Source organism: Molossus molossus, unplaced genomic scaffold (genome assembly GCF_014108415.1).
Source record: "Molossus molossus isolate mMolMol1 unplaced genomic scaffold, mMolMol1.p scaffold_m16_p_1, whole genome shotgun sequence".
In the NCBI taxonomy this organism is placed as follows: domain Eukaryota; kingdom Metazoa; phylum Chordata; class Mammalia; order Chiroptera; family Molossidae; genus Molossus; species Molossus molossus.
Window position 1 is genome coordinate 115,333,251 of NW_023425344.1, and position 24,213 is coordinate 115,357,463.

Sequence of the window (24,213 nt, forward strand, 5' to 3'; positions counted from 1 at the left end):
TATTGGTATATAAAAATGCCTTCGATTTCTGGATGTTGACTTTGTATCCTGCTATTTTTCAAAAATCATTTATTTAATTTAGTTGATTTTTGGTAGAATCTTTAGGGTTTTCTTTGTATAATATCATATCTCCCTCGAATAGTGACAGTTTCACTTCCTCCTTTCTAATTTGGATCTCTTTTATTTTTTTATTCATATCTGATTTCTGTGGCTAAAACTTCTATTAGTACTATGTTAAATAAAAATGGTGAAAGTGGGCATCCCTGTCTTGTTCCTGTTCTTAAAAAAATGCTTTTAGTTTTTGCTTATTGAGTACGGTGTTGGCTGTTAGTTTGTTATATATGGCCTTTATTATGTTGAAGTATGAACCCTCTATTACCACATTGCTGAGAGGTCTTATAAAAAAATGGGTGCTATTCCTGGTTGGTGTGGCTCAGTGGTTGAGCGTCGACCCATTCACCATGAGGTTGCCTGTTAGATTCCAGGTCAGGGCACATGCCCAGGTTGTGGGCCGGATCCCCCACTTGAGGGCATGCAGGAGGTGACCAATCAATATTCTCTGTCATCAACATTTATATATCTCTCTCTCCCTCTCCCTTCTTCTCTCTCTAAAACTCAATAAAGGAAAAATTGTACCAGCCTTGCAACCCTGGATAAATTTCACTTGGTTGTGGTGTATAATTTTAAAAAATATGTTGCTGGATCCAATTTGCTAATATTTTGGTGAGGATTTTGATGTCTGTGTTCATCAGGGATATTGACCTATAATTTTCTTTTTTTTGTATTGTCTTTATTTGGTTTTGAGATTAGGATTATGCTGGCCTCATAAAAAGAGCTTGAAAGTCTTTCTTCCTTTTGAATTTTTTGGAATAGTTTGAGGAGAATAGGTGTTAGTTTTTCTTTGAATGTTTGTTAAAACTCCCCTGTGAAGCCATCGGGACCAGAGCTTTTGTTTGCTAGGAGTTATTGATTACTGTTTCTATTTCCTTTGTTGTTATTGGTCTTGGTCAGGTTTTCTGACTTCACAGTTGAGTTTTGAAAGACTGCATGATACAATTTTTTCCATTTCACCTAGGTTGTCAAATTATTTGGCATATGATTGTTCTTAGTATTTTTTTTTTTTTACAATGCTTTGTATTTATGTGGTGTTGGTAGTTTTTGCACCTCTTTAATTTCTGATTTTATGAATTTGGGTCCTCTCTGTTTCTTAGTGAGTCTAGCTAAAGGTTGATCAATCTTTGTTATTTTTTCAAAGAACCAGCTCTTGGTTTCATTGATTTTTTTTTTTAGTTTATATGTCATTTATTTCTGCTGTAATCATTATTTTTTCCTTCCTTCTACTGACTGCGATTTTTGTTGTTGTTGTTCTCTTTCTAAATCGTTAATTTTAGGGTTGCATAGTTTATTAGAAGTTTTTGTTCCTTGAGGCCTGTAATGCTATGAATTTTCCTCTCAGGACTGCTTTCACTATGTTCCATAGATTTTGTGTTGTGTGTTTATTTTCATTAGTTTTGAGGAAGTTTTTTTATTTCTTACTTGATCTCATTGGTAACCCATTTATTGTCTAATAACTTGCTGTTTAGCCTCCATGTATTTGAGTGCTTTTGAGTGTTTTTATTGTAATTGATTTCTAATTTCATGCCATTGTGATCCAAAAAGATGTTTGGTATGATTTCAATCTTCTTGAATTTGTAGAGACTTTGTTTATATCCTAACATGTGGTCTATCTTTGAGAATGACCATGTGCGCATGAGAAGAATGCATATTCTGCAGCTTTGGGGTGAAATGTTCTGTAAATATCAATTAAATCCAGCTGATCTAGTGTGTTGTTTAGGGTTCTGCTTCCTTATTTATTTTTTGTCTAGAAGATCTATTCAGTAGTGTCAATCAGTGGGGTGTTCATTATGATTGTATTGCGGTCACTCTTTCTCTTGAAGTTCTCCAGAAGTTTTAAAAAATATTTTAGTTACCTGTATTCGGTGCATATATGTTTACCAGTGTTATATCCTGTTGTTGGATCGATCCTTTTATTTTTACTTATTAAAAAATTTTTTCTTTATTGATTTTAGAGAGAGAGGAAGGGAGAAAGAGAGATAGTAATACTGATGAGAGAGAACATCGATTGGCCACCTCCTGCATGCCCTCCCACTAGAGACTGAGCCCACAACCTGGGCATGTGCTCTGACCAGGGATCAAACCAGCTACCTCTTGGTGCATGAGTCGATGCTCAATCAGTGAGCCACACAGGCCGATCTGCATCCATCCTTTTATTATAATAATAATAATAATTATTATTATTATTTTATTTCGTTATCCTTACCCAAGGACATTTTTCCATTTTTTTATTTTTTTATCCTCACCCGAGGACATTTTTCCATTTTTTGTACAGATAGAGTGGGAGGGAGAGAGAGGAAGAGAAAGAGAGAAACATTGACGTGAAAAGGACACATCAAGTGGCTGCCACCCGCACGACCAACCAGGGCCGGGGACAAACTGCAACTGAGGTACATGCCCTTAACGGGAACCGAACCCGGGTCTCTGCAGACCGCAGGCCGATGCTCCAACCGCTGAGCCAAACCAGCCAGGGCTCCATTTTTTTTTAGATAGAGTGGGAGGGAGAGAGAGGAAGAGAGAGAGAGAAAGAGAAACATTGATGTGAAAGGGACACATCAAGTGGCTGCCTCCCACACACACAGCCCTTCCAGGGCCGGGGACAAATTGCAAGCAAGGTACATGCCCTTAGCAGGAACCAAACCGGGTTTCTCTGGACCACAGGCTGAAACTCTAACCACTGAGCCAAGCCGGCCATAGTGATTCTTTTAATATTATATAGTGACCTTCTTTTCTCTTATTATGGCCTTCATTTTTTAAGTCTGTTTTGTCAGATAATGAGTATGGCTACACAAGCTTTGTTTTCGTTTCCATTTGCCTGGAAAATATTTTTCTATCTATTCACTTTTATGCTGTGTGAGTCTTTTGTTCTGAAGTGGGTCTCTTGTAGACAGCATATATAGGGGTTATGTATTCTTATCCAGTCAGCTACCCTATATCTTTTGATTGGAGCATGTAAGCCATTTACATTTAAGGTTATTATTATTATCATTATTATTTTCCTTTATTGATTTTATTTTTATTTATTTATTTTTATCCTCACATGAGGACATTTTTCCACTTTTTTTGTTCAGATAGAATGGGTGAGAGAGAGAGGAAGAGAAAGAGAGAAACATTGACGTGAAAGGGACACATTGAGTGGCTGCTACCTGCACAACCCAACCAGGGCCAGGGACAAACTGCAACCGAGGTACATGCCCTTAGCAGAAACCAAACCCGGGTCTCTCTGGACTGCAGGCCGATGCTCTAACCGCTGAGCCATACTGGCCAGGGTTCCTTTATTGATTTGAGAGAGAGAAGAAGTGAGAAGGAGAGAGAGATAGAAACATCGATGAGAGAGAACATTAATTGGCAGCCTCCTGCATTCCCACCACTGGGAATCTGGCCCAGAACCTGGGCATTTGCCCTAACCGGGAATTGAACTGGTGACCTCTTGGTGCATGGGTCAGTGCTCAGCTACTGAGCCCCACGGACTGGGCTCAGTATTTTCCCTTTTAATATGCTATTAGTATATTGAACAAATTTCTGTAAAAATTGGGTGGCCCATTTTTAGGTATTCAGCCTTTCTCTGGGAGTATAATTTTAAGTCAATATCAATATGCATTATTAGATGTGTTATCATCTTTCTCTTGAACATACAAAATTTTATTTTCAATGGTAGGCCACAAGTTTTGTCTGTAAAATACATTTCCCCATGTTTCAAAGTGAGCTAAAAAAAATTGATTTAAAATGTTAACATGTCAAATCAGGACATTTTTAATGGAAAAATTCAATTCTATTGTAATTCCAGTGAATAAAAATACTTAAAACAAATGTAATTATTAATTCAAAAATAATTTATCTTGAAAATCTTGAATGTTAATTCTTGATTTAAAGAATGCCCTGGCCGGTTTTGCTCAGAGATTAGAGCATCTGCCTGTGGTCCTGAGAGACCTGGGTTCGGTTGCCGCTGAGGGCACCTACCTTGGTTGCAGTTTGTCCCCAGCTCTCCTTGGGTAGTGCGGGTGGCAGCTACTCAATGTGACCCTTTCACGTTGATGTTTCTCTCTTTTTCTGTTCCTCTCTCTTCCTCCCAATCTACCTGAACAAAAAATGGGAAAATGTCCTTGGATGAGGATTCAAAAAAAAAAGAAACCCTTCTCTCATTTGGAGCTTCTCAGATAACTCTTTGATAAATTAATCTCTCTCTCTTCATAGAGCTCTGTTTGTACCTTGTTGGAAGTTTTTATAGCACTTACATAATCTGCTTTATAAGGCGCTATTTGTGTGTGTGTGTGTGTGTGTGTGTGTGTGTGTGTGTGTGTGCATTTAATCATGAGTTCTAGAAGATGAAAATTGTCTTGTTAATTTTTGTGTTCTCAACAGTGCTTCCCACATAGTAGTTGTTCAGTAAATCTTTGTTGAATTAATTTTTTAACTTAAAACCTATTATTTTTAACTTGTGAACCTGGAAGTACGGGCTCTAAACAGACATTGGAGCTGGTAGATATGACTGAGGTGTGGAGGGAGCAACAGAGAGAAGTATGAGGATCTGTGACTGCTCCTCTCTAAAGGAAGTTGGGTTACCTCAGCCCTGTGGATTTGGGGCCGCCTCCAGGAAGGCCATTTCCTTCTGCACTGCTGTTTTCAGTGGTGAGGACATTGAGTGTATGAGTAGTAGGTGGTACCTACAATAATGTAAAGTTATAACCTTGGAAAGCAATTTTATCTTTTGAGCCAAAAAGTTTTTATTTTTTTAAATTATTTTTTATTATTTTATTTTTAATTTTATTTTTGTTACAGATGTTTCTCCTTTTGTACCCCATTGACACCATCCTCCCCATCCTCCCCGTCCTGTCCCCGGCTTTGTTGTCCATGGCAGTTGGTTATGCATACATGCATATAAGTTCTGTGGTTTATCTCTTCCCTCCTGCATCACCCCTTCTTCTGAGGATTGTCAGTCTGTACCCTACTTCCATGTTTCTGGGTCTACCCTATTCCTCAGACTGTTATGTTCATTATATTCCACAAATAAGTGAGATCATGTGGTATTCGTCTTTTTCTGCTTGGCTTTTTTCACTTAGGATAATACTCTCCGGGTCCCTCCATGTCATCTCAAAGGATAAAAGATCTTTCTTTCTTACAGCTGCATAGTACTCCATTGTGTATATGTACCACTGCTTTTTTATCCATTTGTCTACTGATGGACACTTGGGCTCTTTCCAGATCTTAGCTATTGTAAATAGTGCTGCTACGAACATGGGGGTACATATATTCTTTCTGATTGGTGTTTCAGGCTTCTTAGGGTATATTGCTAGAAGTGGGATCACTGGGTCAAATGGAAGTTCCATTTTTAATTGTTTCAGGTAACACCATATTGTTTTTCATAGTGGCTGCACCAGTCTGCATTCCCACCAGCAGTGTACTAGAGTCCCCTTTTCTCTACACCCTCGCCAACACTTGTTGTTTGATGATTTGTTGATGGTGACCATTCTGACAGGTGTGAGGTGATACCTCATTGCTGTTTTAATTTGCATCTCTCTGATGATTTGTGATGTTGAGCATTTCTTCATATGTCTCTTGGCCATTTGTATGTCCTGTTTGTAGAGGTGTCCATTCAGCTCCTGTACCCATTTTCATAGGGTTCTTTGTCTTCCTTTTGTTGAGTTGTATGAGCACTCTATATATTTTGGAAATTAAACCCTTATCTGATGTATCATTGGCAATGATGCTCTCCCATACGGTGGGTTGTCTTTCCATTTTGATGGTTGTTTCTTTTGCTGTGTGGAAGCTTTTGAGTTTGATGTAGTCCCATGTGTTCATTTTTTCCTTTGTTTCTGTTGCCTTAGGTGATGTATCAGTAAAAATTCTGCTGCGTATGATGTCCGAAATTTTGTTGCCTACTTTTTCTTCTAGAATTTTTATGGATTCACAGGTCACATTTAAATCTTTTATCCATTTTGAGTTTATTTTGTGTATGGTGTAAGTTGATGGTCTGAGTTTCATTTTTTTGCATGTAGCTGTCCAGTTTTTCCAACACTATTTATTAAAGAGGCTGTCTTTACTCCACTGTATGCTCTTGCCACTTTTGTCAAATAATAATTGTGCATATGGCCTTGGGTCCATTTCTCGTTTCTCTGTTCTGTTCCACTGATCTATATGTCTGTTCTTGTGCCAGTACCAGGCTGTTTTGATTACAGTAGCTTTGTAGTATAACCTAAAATCTGCTAATGTGATCCCACCTACTTTGTCCTTGTTTTTCAAGATTGCTGTGGCTATTCAAGGTCCATATGGACTTTTGAAGTATTTGTTTAGATCTGTGAAGTATGTCATTGGTATTTTGATGGGGATTGCATTGAATCTATACGTTGCTTTGGGTAATATGGACATTTTAATGATGTTAATTCTTCCAATCCATTAACAAGGTATGTGCTTCAACTTTTTTATATCTTCCTCTATATCTTTTCTCAATGTCCTGTCCTTTTCTGCAAATAGGTCCTTTATTTCTTTGCTTAAGTTTATTCCTAGGTATCTTAATTTTTTTGCCGCGGTGGTAAATGGGATTTTTTTTTCAGTTTCTCTTTCTGTGAGTTCATCATTGGTATATAAGAATGCTGTCGTTTTCTTGATTTTAATTTTGTATCCTGCTACTTTGCCAAATTCACTTATTAAGTCTGGTAAATTTTTGATGGAGTCTTTAGGGTTTTCTATATATAATATCATGTCATCTGCAAATAATGACTGTTTCACTTCCTTCTTTCCAATTTGGATTCCTTTTATTTTTTCTTCATGTCTGATTGCTGTGGCTAAGACTTCCAGTACTATGTTAAATAAGAGTGGCAAAAGTGGACATCTCTGTCTTCTTCCTGTTCTTAAGGAAAATGCTTTTAGTTTCTGCCCATTGATTATGCTGTGGGCTATATGTCTTTCATTTATGGCCTTTATTATGTTGAGATAGGATCCCTCTATTCCCACATTACTGAGTGTTTTTATCAGAAATGGATGCTGGATTTTGTCAAATGCTTTTTCAGCATCTATTGATATGATCATGTGGTTTTCATTTTTCATTTTGTTTATGTGTGTATCCCATTTATTGATTTGCAAATATTGTACCAGCCTTGCATTCCTGGGATGAATCCCACTTGGTCATGGTGAATAATTTTTTTTTGATATATTGCTGGATCCGATTTGCTAGTATTTTGTTCAGGATTTTGGCGTCCATGTTTATCAGGCATGTTGGCCTGTAGTTTTCTTTCTTTGTAGTGTCTTTTTTTGGTTTTGAAATTAGAGTTATGCTGGCCTCATCAAACCAGTTTGGAAGTCTTCCTTCTTCATGAAATAGTTTGAGGAGAATGGGTGTTAGTTCTTTTTTGAATGTTTGGTAAAACTCCTCCATGAAGCCATCCGGGCCTGTGCTTTTGTTTGCTGAGAGTGTCTTGATTACCTCTTCAATTTCTTTAGTTGTTATTGGTCTGTTCTAGTTTTGGGAGACTGTGTGTTTCTAGAAATTTGTCCATTTCACTTAGATTGTCGAATTTTTTGCCATATAATTATTCTTAATAGCTGTTAATGATCTTTTGAATGTTAGTGGTGTCAGTTGTTACTTCTCCTCTTTCATTTCTGAATTTTGTTTTTGGGTTCTATCTCTTTGTTTCTTGGCGAGTCTAGCTAAGGGTCCATCAATCTTGTTTATCTTTTCGAAAAACCAGCTCTTTGTTTCATTGAATCTTTGAATTGTTTTTTGGTCTCTATGTCATTGCTCTGATCTTTACTATTTCCTTCCTTCTACTTGCTCTGGGGTTTTCTTTTTGTTTGCTTTCTAGTTCTTTAAGTTGTGAGGTTAGATAGTCTATTAGAGATTTTTCTTGCTTCTTGACGTAGGCCTGTACTGCTATGAACTTCCCTCTCAGAACTGCTTTCTCCGTATCCCATAGATTTTGTGTTGTTGTGTGTTCATTTTCATTGGTTTCCAGGAAGTTTTTAATTTTTTACTTGATCTCCATGGTAACACATTCATTGTTTAATAACATGCTCTTTAGCCTCCATGTGTTCAAATGTCTTTGCATGTTTTTGTTGAAATTGAATTCTAGTTTCATGCCATTGTGATCTGAGAAGATGCTTGATATGATTTCAGTCTTCTTGAACTTGTAGAGACTTAGTTTGTGTCCTAACATGTGGTCTATCTTTGAGAATATCCCATGTGCACTTAACAAGTATATAAATTCTGCAGTGTTCGGGTGTAATTTTCTGTAGATATCAATTCAATCCCTTTGGTCTAGTGCTTCATTTAGAGTCTCTGTTTCCTTGCTAATTTTTTGTCTAGAGGAGCTATCCAGTGATGTAAGCAGGGTGTCGAAGTCTCCTGCTATGATTGTATTGCTGTCGTTTTCTTTTTGAAGTCCTCCAGGAGATTTTTAATATATTTTGGTGTTCCTATATTTTGTGCATATATGTTTATTAAAGTTATATCTTCCTGTTGGATAGATCCTTTCTATATTATGTAATGGCCTTCTTTGTCTCTAGTTATGGCCTTCATTTTGAAATCTATTTTATTTTATATGAATATTGCTACCCCAGCTGTTTTTTTCTTTCTGTTTTCTTGGAAGATTTTTTTGCATCCCTCCACTTTCAGCCTATGTGAGTCTTTTGTTGTGAGGTGGGTCTCTTGTAAACAACATATAGATGAGTCATGCTTTCTTATCCAATCAGCTACTCTGTGTCTTTTTATTGGAGCATTCAATATATTTACATTTGAGGTGATTATTGATATGTATTTATTTATTGCCATTTTTGTTTAGTTTGGTTATATTTTTCTTTCTGTTTTTTCTACTAGTTACAGCAGTCCTTTTAACATTTCTTGCAGTGCTGGTTTGGTGCTCATGTAGTCCCTTAGTCTTTTTTTTGTGTCTGGGAACCTCTTTATTTGACCTTCTATTTTGAATGACAGCCTTGCTGGGTAGAGTAGTCTTGATTCAGATCCTTGTTTTTCATGACATTGATTACTTTATGCCATTTCCTTCCTGCCTGTAGTGTTTATTTTGAGAAGTCAGCTGATAGCCTTATGAGGGTTCCTTTGTAGGTAACCTGTTACTGATCTCTTGCTGCTTTTAGGATTCTCTCTTTGTCTTTAATTTTTGGCATTTTAATTACTATGTGTCTTCTTGTGGGCCTGTTTGGGTTTTTCTTACTCGGGGCTCTCTGTGCTTGAACTTGAACTTGTTGACTTCTTCCTTCATCAAATTAGGGAAATTTTCCGTCACTATTTCTACAAATATATTCTCTAACCCTTGCTCACTGTCTTCTTCTTCGGGGACTCCTATGACGTGAATATTATTACATTTTCAGTTGTCCCGCAGTTTTCTTAAGCCATCTTTCTGTTTTTTAATCCTTTTTTCTTTTAGTTTTCTGATTGGTTGATTTTTTTCTACCCTGTCTTCTAATTCACTGATCTGGTCCTCAGCTTCCTCTACTCTGCTGTTTAGACCTTCCAATGTGTTTTTATTTATGCTATGTTATTCTTCATTTCTTCTTGGTGATTTTTAATTTCCAATTGGTTGTTTTTCAACATCTCTATGTCCTTACTTATGCTGTTGAGCTTCCTCAAGATCATGGCTCTGAAATCTAGCTTTGTTAACTTGCCTAACTGCTGCACATTTATCTCATCTTCTGTAGATGTCTCTTGTTCTTTCATTTGGCTTTTGTTTCTGTTTCACCATTTTGGCTACCACAGTGGGCTGTGGAGCCTGTTAAATTTTCCCTGTGGGTGTTGGTGTTCTGCTGTTTGTGTCTCCCTCTCCTGGGTTGGGATGAGCCAGGGAGGACCCATATTAAACACCACTGTGAAGTCTTACTTTCCGGTTAGAGTTGCTAGCCCAGGAATGGTACAGTTATTCTCTAGTTTTTTCCTGTTGGCTATCGGTAGCGGGTACTTGAAGAGCCTTGAGTTCCCAGTTGAATGAAAAACTCCGCAGGTGCTCAGCATAAGGGGATTTCCTGTGGGTGGGGCAGATGCTGGTTGTTAGTGAGCCTCTGTTTTCATTTTAGTGGCCCACCTCGGTGGGGTTGAATTTTTGAGGGAGAAGCCACTGCTTCTCCCCAGAGCTGTGGAAAGGATCAAGATGGACACCGTCCTGCGTGGCCGCAACTCAGCAAAAGCTCTGAGCCCCCTCCAAATCCCGAGTGTCCCCACACAGTTCCAGTCTAGTCCGCCCTCCCTCTGCCAGAGCCCAAGGTGAGTGGCTGTGGCTATTTTAGCTTCTGTCCTGGCTCTGCGCTGTGGAGCCGCTTGGGAGTTTAAACTGAGGGCGCTGCTCACAGCTAAGGCTGCTGTTGTCTGTGGGCTCCCAGCCTCCCCCCTCCACCCAACACCTCTGCAAGCCTACCAGGATCGAGTCAGTGTCCCTGGTTATATCATCCTCGCAAGCTGCTTTTCTTTTGCTTTTTCCCGTCGATTTGTCTGCGTTTTAGTTGTAATTCCAGTTTGGTCCTGGGAGACGGTCTGTGTAGCTTCCATTCACTCTGCTGCCACTTTGGAGTCCATCGAGCCTACCAAGTTTTTAAAACTTCATGTAGAGATTACAAAAATGGCGGCGGAGTGAACGAGGCTACACAGACCGTCTCCCAGAACCAAACTGGAATTACAACTATAACACAGACAAATCGACGGGAAAAACCAACAGAAAAGCAGCTTGCGAGGACCATACAATGAGGGACACTGACTCCATCCCGGTAGGCTTGTGAAGGCGCGAGACGGGGCTGGGAACCCATGGTCGGCAGCTCGGCAGCGGCCTTAGCTGGGAGCAGCGCCCTCGGGTTACACTCCTAGGCGGCTCCACAGCGCAGCCAGAACAGAGGCTGAAACAGCCACAGCCACTCACCTTGGGCTCTGGCACAGGGAGGGTGGACTGGACTGGAGCTGTGTCGGGACACTCGGGATTTGGAGGGCGCTCAGAGCTTTGGCTGAGTGCAGCCACTCAGGAAAGTGGCCACATTGCTCCTTCCCAGGGCTCTGAGGAGAGGCAGCAGCCCCTCCCTCGGAGATCCAACCCCACCCTGTGGGCCATTGAAGTGCTAATTGAGGCTCACTAACAACCAGCATCTGCCCCACCCTCCTGAAAGCCCCTTGGCTGAGCACCAGAGGGAGTTTTTCAATCAACTGACAACCCAAAACTCATCAATTAACCTAGACTGCTAGCCTCCAGGCAAAAAGCTAGAGGATAACAGTACGTTTCCTGGGCTGGCAACTTTAACCAGGAAAGTAAGACTTCACAGTGGTGTTCAACGTGGGTACTCCCTCGCTCATCTAATCACAGGAGAGGGAGACACAAACAGCAGAACACCAACACCCACAGGGAGAACTTGACAGGCTCCAAAGCCCACAGTGATAGCCAAAATGGTGAAACACAGAAACAAAAGCCAAATGAAAGAGCAAGACACTTCCACCGAAGATGAGATCATTATGGAGCAATTAGGCATGTTAACAGAGCTAGAATTCAGAACCATGATCTTGAGGAAGCTGAACAGCATGAGTAAGGACATAGAGACACTGAAAATAAGCCAATTGGAAATTAAAAACCAACAAGAAGAGATAAAAAAATGACATATCAGAAATGAAAAACACATTGGAAGGTTTAAAAAGCAGAGTAGGGGAAGCTGAGGACCGGATCAGTAAATTAGAAGACAGGGTAGAAAAAAATCAACCAATCAGAAAAACAAAAGGAAAAAACGATTAAAAAACAGGAAGACAGCTTAAGAGAACTATGGGACAACTGGAAACGTAATAATATTCGCATCATAGGAGTCCCCGAAGAAGAAGAAAATGAGCAAGGGATAGAGAATATATTAAAAAAATAGTGAGAGAAAACTTCCCTAATTTGGTGAAGGAAGAAGGCATTCAAGTTCAAGAAGCACAGAGAGTCCCAAGTAAGAAGAACCCAAACAGGCCCACACCAAGACACATAGTAATTAAAATGCCACAAATTAAAGACAAAGAGAGAATCCTAAAAGCAGCACGAGATAAGCAACAGGTTACCTACAAAGGGAACCCCATAAGGCTCTCAGCTGACTTCTCACCAGAAACACTACAGGCCAGAAGAGAATGGCATGAAGTAATCAAAGTCATGAAAAACAAGAATCTGAATCCAAGACTACTCTACCCAGCAAGGCTATCATTCAAAATAGAAGATCAAATAAAGAGCTTCTCAGACAAAAAAAAGGCTAAGGGAATACATTAGCACCAAACCAGCAGTGCAAGAAATGTTAAAAGGACTGCTGTAATTAGCAGTAGAAATGGGAAGAAAAATAGAACCACACTAAACAATAATGGCAATAAATAAGTACATATCAATAATCACCTTAAACGTAAATGTATTGAATGCTCCCATAGAGAGACACAGAGTAGCTGATTGGATAAGAAAGCATGACTCATCTATATGTTGTTTACAAGAGACCCACCTCTCAACAAAAGACTCACATAGGTTGAAAGTGAAGGGATGGAAAAAAATTTTCCAAGCAAATGGAAAGCAAAAAAAAGCTGGGGTAGCAATTCTCATATCTGATAAAATAGATTTCAAAATGAGGACCATAACTAGAGACAAAGACGGCCACTACATAATATTGAAAGGATCTATCCAACAGAAAGATATAACCTTGATAAACATATATGCACCCAATATAGGAGCACTAAAATATATTAAAAATCTTCTGGAGGACTTCCAAGGAGAAATTGACAACAATACAATCATAGCAGGGGACTTCAACACCCTGTTGACAGCACTGGATAGATCCTCTAGGCAAAAAGTTAGCAAGGAAACAGAGACTCTAAATGAAGCACTAGACCAAATGGATTTAATAGATATCTACAGAGAATTATACCCCAAAACTACAGAATACACATTCTTCTCAAGTGCACATGGGACATTCTCAAAGATAGACCACATGATAGGATACAAACTAAGTCTCTACAACTTCAAGAAGATTGAAATCATATCAAGCATCTTCTCAGATCACAATGGCATGAAACTAGAAATCAATTGCAACAAGAACATGCAAAGACATTTAAACACATGGAGGCTAAATAGCATGTTATTAAACAATGAATGGGTCACCGAGGAGATCAAGGAAGAAATTAAAAACTTCCTGGAAACCAATGAAAATGAACACAAAACAACACAAAATCTATGGGATGCAGCGAAAGCAGTTCTGAGAGGGAAGTTCATAGCACTACAGGCCTACCTCAAAAAACAAGAAAAATTTCTAATTGACTGTCTAACCTCACAACTTAAAGAATTAGAAATCAAACAAAAAGAAAACCCCAGAGCAAGTAGAAGGAAGGAAATAGTAAAGATCAGAGCAGAAATAAATGACATAGAGACCTAAAAAACAATTCAAAGGATCAATGAAACAAAGAGCTGGTTTTTCGAAAAGATAAACAAGATTGATGGACCCTTAGCTAGACTCACCAAGAAACAAAGAGAGAGAACCCAAATACACAAAATCAGAAATGAAAGAGGAGAAGTAAAAACCAACACCACGGATATACAAAAGATCGTTAACAACTACTATGAACAACTATATGGCAACAAATTCGACAATCTAAGCAAAATGGACAAATTTCTAGAAACACACAGTCTCCCAAAACTATTCCCGGAAGAGATAGAAAACTTGAACAGACCAATAACAACTAAGGAAGTTGAAGAGGTAATCAAGACTCTCCCAGCAAACAAAAGCCCAGGCCCAGATGGTTTCATGGGGGAGTTTTACCAAACATTCAAAAAAGAACGAACACCCATTCTCCTCAAACTATTTCAAAAAGTTCAAGAAGAAGGAAGACTTCCAAACACGTTCTATGAGGCCAGCATAATTCTAATTCCAAAACCAGAAAAAGACACTACGAAGAAAGAAAACTCCAGGCCAATATCCCTGATGAACATAGACGCCAAAATCCTGAACAAAATATTAGCAAATCGGATCCAGAAATACATCAAAAAAAGTATTCACCATGACCATGTGGGATTCATTCCAGGGATGCAAGGCTGGTACAATATTCGCAAATCAATAAATGTGATACACCACATAAACAAAATGAAGAATAAAAACCACATGATCATATCAATAGATGCTGAAAAAGCATTCAACAAAATTCAGCATCCATTTCTGATAAAAATGCTCAGCAATGTAGGAATAGAGGTATCATGTCTCGACATAATAAAGGCCATATATGAAAGACCTACGGCCAACATCATACTCAATGGACAGAAACTAAAAACGTTTCCATTAAGAACAGGAACAAGACAGGGATGTCCACTTTTGCCACTCTTATTTAACATTGTACTGGAAATCTTAGCCACAGCAATCAGACATGAAGAAAAAATAAAAGGGATCCAAATTGGAAAGGAAGAAGTGAAACTGTCATTATTTGCAGATGACATGATATTGTACATAGAAAACCCTAAAGACTCCATCAAAAATGTACTAGACTTAATAAATGAATTTGGCAAAGTAGCAGGATACAAAATTAACGTCAAGAAATCGACGGCATTCTTGTACATCAATGATGAACTCACAGAAAGAGAAACTGAAAAAACAATCCCATTTACCATCGCGCCCAAAAAATTACGATACCTAGGAATAAACTTAACCAAAGCTGTAAAGGACCTATTTGCAGAAAACTACAGGTCATTGAAAAAAGAAATAGAGGAGGATATAAAAAAGTGGAAGCACATACCCTGTTCATGGATTGGAAGAATTAACATAATTAAAATGTCCATACTACCCAAAGCAATCTATAGATTCAATGCAATCCCCATCAAAATACCAACGACATATTTCATAGAACTAGAACTAATACTTCAAAAGTTCATATGGAACCAAAAAAGACCCCGAATAGCCACAGCAATCTTGAAAAAGAAGAACAAAGTAGGTGGGATCACAATACCAGATATCAGGTTATACTACAAAGCGACTGTAACCAAAACAGCCTGGTACTGGCACAAGAACAGGCATATAAACCAGTGGAATAGAACTGAAAACACAGAAATGGACCCAAGGCAATACGCTCAATTAATATTTGACAAAGGTGGCAAGAGCATACAGTGGAGTCAAGACAGCCTCTTTAATAAATGGTGTTGGTGAAATTGGACAGCTACATGCAAAAAAATGAAACTAGACCATCAACTTACACCATACACAAAAATAAACTCAAAATGGATAAAAGACTTAAATGTGACCCGTGAATCCATAAAAATTCTAGAAGAAAATGTAGGCAACAAAATTTCGGACATCATACGGAGCAGAATTTTCACTGATACATCACCTACCGCAACAGAAATAAAGGAGAAAATGAACACATGGGACTACATCAAACTAAAAAGCTTCTGCACAGCAAAAGAAACAATCATCAAAATGGAAAGGCAACCCACTGTATGGGAGAACATCATTGCCAATGATTCGTCAGATAAGGGGTTAATTTCCAATATATATAGAGTGCTCATACAACTCCACAAAAGGAAGACAAAGAACCCTATTAAAAAATGGGCAGAGGAGCTGAATAGACACCTCTCCAAACAGGACATACAAATGGCCAAGAGACATATGAAGAAATGCTCAACATCACTAATCATCAGAGAGATGCAAATTAAAACAACAATGAGGTATCACCTCACACCTGTCAGAATGGTCGCCATCAACAAATCATCAAACAACAAGTGTTGGCGAGGGTGTGGAGAAACGGGGACTCTAATACACTGCTGGTGGGAATGCAGACTGGTGCAGCCACTATGGAAAACAATATGGTGCTACCTCAAAAAATTAAAAATTGAACTTCCATTTGACCCAGTGATCCCACTTCTAGCAATATACCCTAAGAAGCCTGAAACACGAATCAGGAAGAATATATGTACCCCCATGTTCATAGCAGCACTATTTACAATAGCTAAGATCTGGAAACAGCCCAAGTGTCCACCAGTAGACGAATGGATAAAAAAGGTGTGGTACATATACACAATGGAGTACTATGCAGCGGTAAGAAAGGAAGATCTCTTATCCTTTGAGACGACATGGAGGGACCTGGAAAGTATTATCCTAAGTGAAAGAAGCCAAGCAGAAAAAGACAAATACCACATGATCTCACTTATATACGGAATATAATGAACATAACAGTCTGAGGAATACAGTAGACCCAGACACATGGAAGTAGGGCACAGACTGACATCCCTCAGAAGAGGGGATGGGGGTGGGGGGGTGGGAAGAGATAAACCACAGAACTTATATGCATGTATGCATGACCAATGGACATGGACAACTAAGCCGGGGACAGGGTGGAGGGGGGGTGTGGTGGGGAGTGCCAATGGGGTAAAAAGGTAAAATATCTGTAACAAAAAAATAAATAAAAATTCATAAAAAAAAAAAATAAAAAAATAAATAAATAAAACTCTTCATGTACACATAAGAGGTTTAAGTTATACTGATTAATGTTAGGGGGTAATCAATTTTTAATCTGTTTATATGAAAAATACGGTGAGTTACATTTGTTTTTTTAATCCTCATTTGAAGTATTTTTCCAGTCATTTTTTTCAAATACAGTTGGAGGGAAGGAGAAAGAGAACCATCGATGTGAGCAAGATATATCCATTGGTTTCCTCCTCCACGACCCTGACTAGGGCTGCGGATCATACCCTTAATTTTTATTTTAAAAAAATAAAAACATTTTTTTAAAAAAGATGGTGGTTGTATTTTAGGTGAAAATATTTAATAGTCTCAACTAGGCTAAGGCAATGGGAATAGACTATTGCAAATAAAGAACAGGATTTACTTGTCAACCAGTTGAATATGGAATTGAGGAAGGAGTCACACATTATCGCTCTGGCTTTAATAAGAATGTGCAATCTATTAATATATATTTAATCCATTGGAAGAGGAAACATGAATAGTGAATTTTGGATCTTTTGAGTTGGACTTTTTGGTCTGCCATTTAGAGTATCTGCTTCTTGATGACAATATTAGTTATCCCCATTCCTCCCTCCCGCCTTTGCCCACCTTCATCCAGCCCTCCCCCTTCCTTCTGGTGATCCCCACACTGTGTTGTCTGTGTCCATGGATTATGCATATATGTTTTTTGGCTATTCCCTTCACCTTCTTTCATCCAGTCCCCCCTCCCACCTTTCCTCTGACAGCTGTCAGACTGTTCCATGTATCTATGCCTCTGTTTCTATTTTGTTCATCAGTTTATTTTGTTCATTAGATTCCACATATAAGTGAGATCAAATGGTATTTGTCTTTCTCTGTCTGGCTTATTTTACTTACCATAGTAATCTCCAGGTCCTTCCATGCTGTCGCAAAAGGTAAGAATTCCTTCTTTTTTAATGGCTTCATTGTGTATATGTACCACAGCTCTTTTATCCACTCATCTATTGATGGGCAGTTGGGCTATTTCCAAACCATAGCTACAGTAAATAATGCTGAACATACGGATGCATATAGTCTTTTCAATAGGTGTTTCGGGATTCTTAGGATATATTCCCAGAAGTGGGATCACTGCATCAAAAGGCAGTTACATTTTTAATGTTCTGAGGAAACTACAAACTGTTTTCCACAGTGGTTGCATCAGCCTGCATTCCCACCAACAGTACCTAAGGGTTCCCTTTTCTCCACATCCTCTCCAGCACTTGTTGTTTGTTGATTTATTGGTGATAGTGATTCTGACAGCTATGAGGTGATATCTCACTGTGGTTTTAATTTGCATCTCTCTAATGATTAGTGCCGTTGAGCATTTTTTCATGTGTTCATTGGCCATCTGTATGTCCTCTTTGAAGAAATGTCTATTCAGGTCCTTCTGCCCATTTTGTTTTTGAAATATGTTTTCATTGACATTAGAGAGGAAGAGTGAAAGGGGAGAGAGAGAGAGAAACATTGATATGAAAGACAAACATCAACCATTTGCCTCCCATACCCTCCCTCCCAGCTGGGGATTCCCCCCTACCTTTGTATGTTCCTGATCATGAACTGAACTGGTGACCTTATGATGCATGGGGTGATGCTCAGCCAACTAAGCCACACTGGCCAGGGCCCTTTGCCCTTCTGTAATTGGATTATTTGTCTTCCTGGTGTTGACTTGTTCAATTTCTTTATATATTATGGAAGTTAACCCCTTATCAAATGTATCATTGCTGAATATGTTCTCCCATACAGTTGGTTTTCTTTTCATTTTGCTGACGGTTTCTTTTGCTGTGCAGAAACTATTTAATTTTGATGTCGTCCCATTTGTTTATTTTTTTCCTTTATTTTCCTTGCCCTAGGAGACATACAGGCAAGAGATGTCTGAGATTGCTCTGTAAGAGATGTCTGAGATTTTACTGCCTATGTTTTCTTCTTGAATTGTTATGGTTTTGTGATTTTCATTTAAGTCATTTATCCATTTTGAGTTTATTCTTGTGTAAGCTGGTGGTGTATTTGTTTTTTTTTGGCATTTACTGTCCAATTTTCCCAACACCATTTATTGAAGAGACTGTGTTTGCACCATTGTATGTTCTAAATCATTCAAACGCATGGAGGCTAAATAGCGTGTTGTTAAACAATGGATGGGCTAACAATGAGAACAATGAAGAGATCAAAAATTACCTGGAAACAAATGAACATGAACACAACCCAAAATCTTTGGGACACAGCAAAACCATCTAAGAGGAAAGTTCATACATAGCATTACAGGCCTTCCTCAAGAAGCAAGAAAAATCTCAAATAAACAATCTAACTCTACACCTAAAGGAATTGGGGGGGGGGGGGGAGGGGGACAAAAGGAGGGGACAAAAACAAAAAAAGCCCAGAGTAAGTAGAATGAAGGCAATAATAAATATCTAAGTAAATATAAATGACCCAGAGACTTAAAAAGAAATACAAAAGATCAATGCAACCAAGAGCTGGTTCCTTGAAAAGATAAACAAGGTTGATAAAACCAAACTTATCAAGAGAAAAAGAGAGAGGACCCAAATAAATAAAATCAGAAATAAGAGAAGTAACAACTGACATCACAAAAACTCAAAGGATTTTTTTAATCCTCATCCGAGGACATTTTTTTCATTTTTTGTTCAGGTAGAGTGAGAGGGAGAGAGGAAGAGAAAGAGAGAGAGAAACATTGATGTGAACGGGACACACTGAGTGGCTGCCTCCTGCACAACCCAACCAGGGCCGGGGACAAACTGCAACTGAGATACATGCCCTTAGCAGGAACCGAACCCGGGTCTCTCTGGACCACAGGCCGACGCTCTAACTGCTGAGCCAAGCCGGCCAGGGCAAAAGATACAAAGGATTTTAAGAAAATACTATGAACAACTATATGTAAACAAATTGGACAACTTGGGGAGATGGGTAAATTCCTAGAAATATATTGACTTTCAAAACTGAACCAGAAAGAATCAGAAAACCTGAATAGACCAATTACAACTAATGAAATTGGAGTATTAATCAAAGTAATTCCAGCAAACAAAAGCCCTGGACCAGATGGCTTCATAGGTGAATTGTACCAAACATTCAACGAAGAACTAACACCTATCCTGAACTAACACCTATCCTTCTCAAACTATTCCAAAAAATTTGAAGAGGAGGGAAGACATCCAAGTTCTTTTACAAGGCCACTATTATTCTAATTTCAAAGCCAGATAAAGACACTATGAAGAAAGAAAATTATCGGCCAGTATCCCTGATGAACATAGATGCTAAAATCCTCACAAAATGTTAGCCAACTGGATTCAGCAATACATAAAAAATATTATACACCATGATCAAGTGGGATTTATTACAGGGATTCAAGGTTGGTACAATATTTGCAAATCACTAAATGTGATACATCACATGAAGAAAGTGATACAAGTCACATGATCATATCAATACATGCAGAAAAAGCATTTGATAAAAGACAGCACCCATTTATGATAAGAATTCAGCAAAGTAGGAATAGAAGGATTATATTTCAACACAATGAAAGCCATATACGACAGACCTACAACCAACATGATACTCACTGGGCAGAAACTAAAGGCATTTCCCTTAAGATTAGGAGCAAGACGGGGAAGTTTTCTTTCTCCACTGTTAATTCAACATAGTACTAGAAATCCTAGTGAAAGCAATCAGACAAGAAGAAGAAATTAAAGGCATCCAAATCGTAAAGGAGGAAGCAAAACTGGCATTTGCAGATGGCATGAAATTGTACATAGAAAACCCTAAAGACTCCACCAGAAAACTCCTAGATCTCACAAATGAATTTGGCAGAATAGTAGGATACAAAATTAATATTCAGAGCCCCAGTAAAACTACAGAGTTATGTTTATCTTTAACATAATGTGATTGCTTATATTTTAATATATCGGCATACATGAGCCCAAGGTCCTGACCAGGTTTAGAAGAGGACTCTTTGTTCTTTGGTGTTGCGGTCTCTGAGGCAGATGTGTCTGTCTCTGCTCCAGCTTTTGGATCAGTGGCAGCTTCCTCATAGCCTGTGTGTCTGTGTGTGTCTGTGTGTGTGTGTGCGCTCGCACGCGCCATGTGTGTGTATCTGCTGTTGCAAAATGCTGCATTTGTTGGCAAAAGTAATGGATTCTTTTGCTGTGTCATGAGAAAGGAATTTCAAAGGCACACTCTTGGAGAAGTTCAAATGTGACAGCAAGATTTTATTGTGAGTTAAGGGGAATTAATGCACCCTTCAGGAGCAGGGGTGGAGAACCTTTTCAATGCCAAAGGCCATTTGGATGTTTATAACATAATTCACCAGCCTTACAAAATTACCAGCTTAAACTTTAGCTTGCTATAGTTTGGTAAGGCTAATTTGGTGAGGCATGTGATGTTAGCTGGTATTAATTTTGAGGGCCTTTTAAGGCCCAGGGTTCAGATGTTCTCCACCCCTGAGTGGTGGGCAGGCTCTAGAGGGCTGCCCCTAGGCTCCTGTTAATCCTCCATAGATCTTCTTGGTTCGGGTAAAGAACAAAGAACCATTCAAATGATCTAACCCAAATTTCTAATTTTTCCTGGTCCTGAGTTGGGCCCTCCACCCAGAAAATTTTGCTGAGGTTTCATGCCCTTTATCCTATCTGATTACCCTTTCGATTGTTCCCAGGCTAGGCCCTGCCCCTCTGTTTTGTCACCCTGACTGTCATTGAGCATGAGCCCAGCAGAGTAATTTCCACCCCTCCCTCTGGTACAAGGCCTTTAGCAGCCCACGGCTGGTTTTTCTATCCTTTACCAGGATTAAATCTCCTAGCAGGCAGTTCCCTGGAGTGTGTGAGTGTGTCTGGTTACCATTATACTAGATGGAGTGTTGTACTGCTACCTACTTCATCTTCATAGTTTATTAAGATTTAGTTCTGTGCCCGGCCTGTGTGGCTTAGCGGTTGAGCATCAACCCATGCACCAAGAGGTCACTGGTTTGATTCCCAGTAAGGACACATGTCTAGGTTGTGGGCCCGATCCCCATTGGGGGGCATGCAGGAGGTGGCCAGTCGATGTTCTCTCTCATCGATGTTTCTATCTCTCTCCAAAATCAATAAAGAAAAAAAGATTTAGTTTTGATACCATGGTTATGAACCCAGTTAGTAATTAACAGAAAAAGAGCAAGGGGAAGACCAAATAGTATAGTCATGTCATTTGTGTAGCTTTGCCAGGAAGCTGCAGTTGACACTCCCCTAGTCTATCCCCTGCAGATCCTGAGGCGGGGGACTGGACAAGAGGAGACTAGATGCATACCCAGTAAAGTCTGGGGGACATAGGGAAGGCACTTGACTGTTAGTCACACTTGGAACCGGTCATTGGCCAGAGTAAGTGTGGCCGCTACAAGCTCAGGAAGATAGGAGATCATTTAATCTCCTAAAAACAGGAGTTAACTCTCTTACCCTTGGCTCTCAGCTCTCTGGCTTGCTTGCACTTGACTCCTGGCTTGTGGGGCTCTCACTCCTGCATTCACCCCCATGGCCCACAGCCACGTGGACCCCACACACAGTCAACTAACAAACTACAACTAGCCTAATGCTAAAGTGGACCCAGCTCCATCATGGAATGGAAACTTTGGACACTGGCTTTCTTGTAGCTCTACTGAATCCCCTACTGCATGTCTTCCAGGGCTGGATTAAGGGAAATGGGACTTTGGAAACAGAGAGATGTAATTCCACATCTAATAAATAAATCATTCATTCTTCTGTATGAGTCTCAAAATTTCTTTTTCTCGAGATATAGTAAAGACCCCACTCCCACTAGCAATGGAGAAAGACCATCTACGCATTTCTCTGATAACAGTTTCCTTTTCCTTTCTTCCTTATGTTAACAACTAGCTGTATTAGTAACTAGCTACCTACGCTGACACTGCCATTCCAGTGCAGAAGTCGCAGGGCATCCAGAGAGCAGCGGAGCTGTTATATGCGTTCCAGGGTCCCGCCAGGAGCATCAGTGAGGCTGCCAAACATAGATACCAGTTTTCGGACACACAGCTGGTACCTAAACTTTTTCTGCCTTTCTTTCCCCCCAAAAACAAACAAAAAAAAACACAAAAGAGGCTTCATTTTGCTTATGTAACTTGCTTTATATTACAGATTAGAAAGGTGATCCTTTTCTTCTTCTTAAAAAAAGTATATATAGCCCTGGCCGGTTTGGCTCAGCTGTTAGACCGTTGGCCTGCGGTCCTGAGAGACCCGGGTTCGGTTCCCGCTAAGGGCATGTACCTCGGTTGCAGTTTGTCCCCGGCCCTGGTTGGTCGTGCGGGTGGCAGCCACTCGATGTGTTCCTTTCACATCGATGTTTCTCTCTCTCTGTTCCTTTCTCTCCCTCCCACTCTACCTGAACAAAAAATGGAAAAATGTCCTCGGGTGAGGATAAAAAAAAAAAAAAAGTATATATACATACATATATATACACATACACATATATACATATATACACACACACATATATACACATGCACACACACATACATACATAGGGGGCAAAAGTAGGTTTACAGTTGTGAGTATGTGAAATGAGTTTTTTCTTATATTATTATTTCTTAATTATTGTATTATTTTGCATAAAAACAGTTATATACCTGCTTTTGCCCCACTGTGTATTGAGCAGTGGACATTGCCTTTCAGTAACAACAATTTTAGTCTAATTTTTATCCCTATGAAAAACCCAATTTTCTTTTTTTTTTTCATTTTTATTTCAATTTTTAAAATTTATTTATTTTTTAAATTTTATTTTTGTTACAGATGTTTCTCCTTTTTTACCCCATTGGCGCCCTCCTCCCCATCCCCACCGCTCCATCCCCGGCTTTGTTGTCCATGTCCATTGGTCATGCATACATGCATATGAGTTCTGTGGTTTATCTCTCCCCACCCCCACCACCCCCTCTTCTGAAGGGTGTCAGTCTGTACCCTACTACCATGTTTCTGGGTCTACCCTATTCCTCAGGCTGTTATGTTCATTATATTCTGTATATAAGTGAGATCATGTGGTATTTGTCTTTTTCTGCTTGGCTTGTTTCACTTAGGATAATACTTTCCAGGTCCCTCCATGTCGTCTCAAAGGATAAGATACCTTTCTTTCTTACAGCTGCATAGTACTCCATTATGTATATGTACCACTTTTTTATCCATTTGTCTACTGATGGACCCTTGGGCTGTTTCCAGATCTTAGCTATTGTAAATAGTGCTGCTATGAATATGGGGGTACATATATTCTTCCTGATTGGTGTTTCAGGCTTCTTAGGGTATATTCCTAGAAGTGGGATCACTGGGTCAAATGGAAGTTCAATTTTTATTTATTTTTTATTTTTTTATCCTCACCCGAGGATATTTTTCCATTTTTTGTATAGATAGAGTGGGAGGGAGAGAGAGGAAGGGAGAGAGAGAGAGAGAGAAACATCGACGTGAAGGGACACATCGAGTGGCTGCCACCCGCACGACCAACCAGGGCCGGGGACAAACTGCAACCGGAGCACGTGCCCTTAGCGGGAACCGAACCCGGGTCTCTCCGGACCGCAGGCCGACGCTCTAACCGCTGAGCCAAACTGGCCAGGGCGGAAGTTCAATTTTTAATTGTTTCAGGTAACACCATATTATTTTCAATAGTGACTGCACCAGTCTGCATTCCCACCAGCAGTGTACTAGAGTCCCC

General features: G+C 39.4%; 1 long non-coding RNA gene across 1 annotated transcript in view; it reads left to right on the plus strand.

The window, feature by feature from the left end:
- LOC118634715 overlaps positions 1 to 22,561 on the plus strand; it is a 121,533-nt gene extending 98,972 nt beyond the window's left edge. The window contains exon 3 of the long non-coding RNA XR_004960391.1: positions 22,398 to 22,561. This is a non-coding gene — a long non-coding RNA (uncharacterized LOC118634715). The remainder of the gene's footprint in view (positions 1 to 22,397) is intronic.
- The last annotated feature ends 1,652 nt before the right edge of the window (positions 22,562 to 24,213 follow it).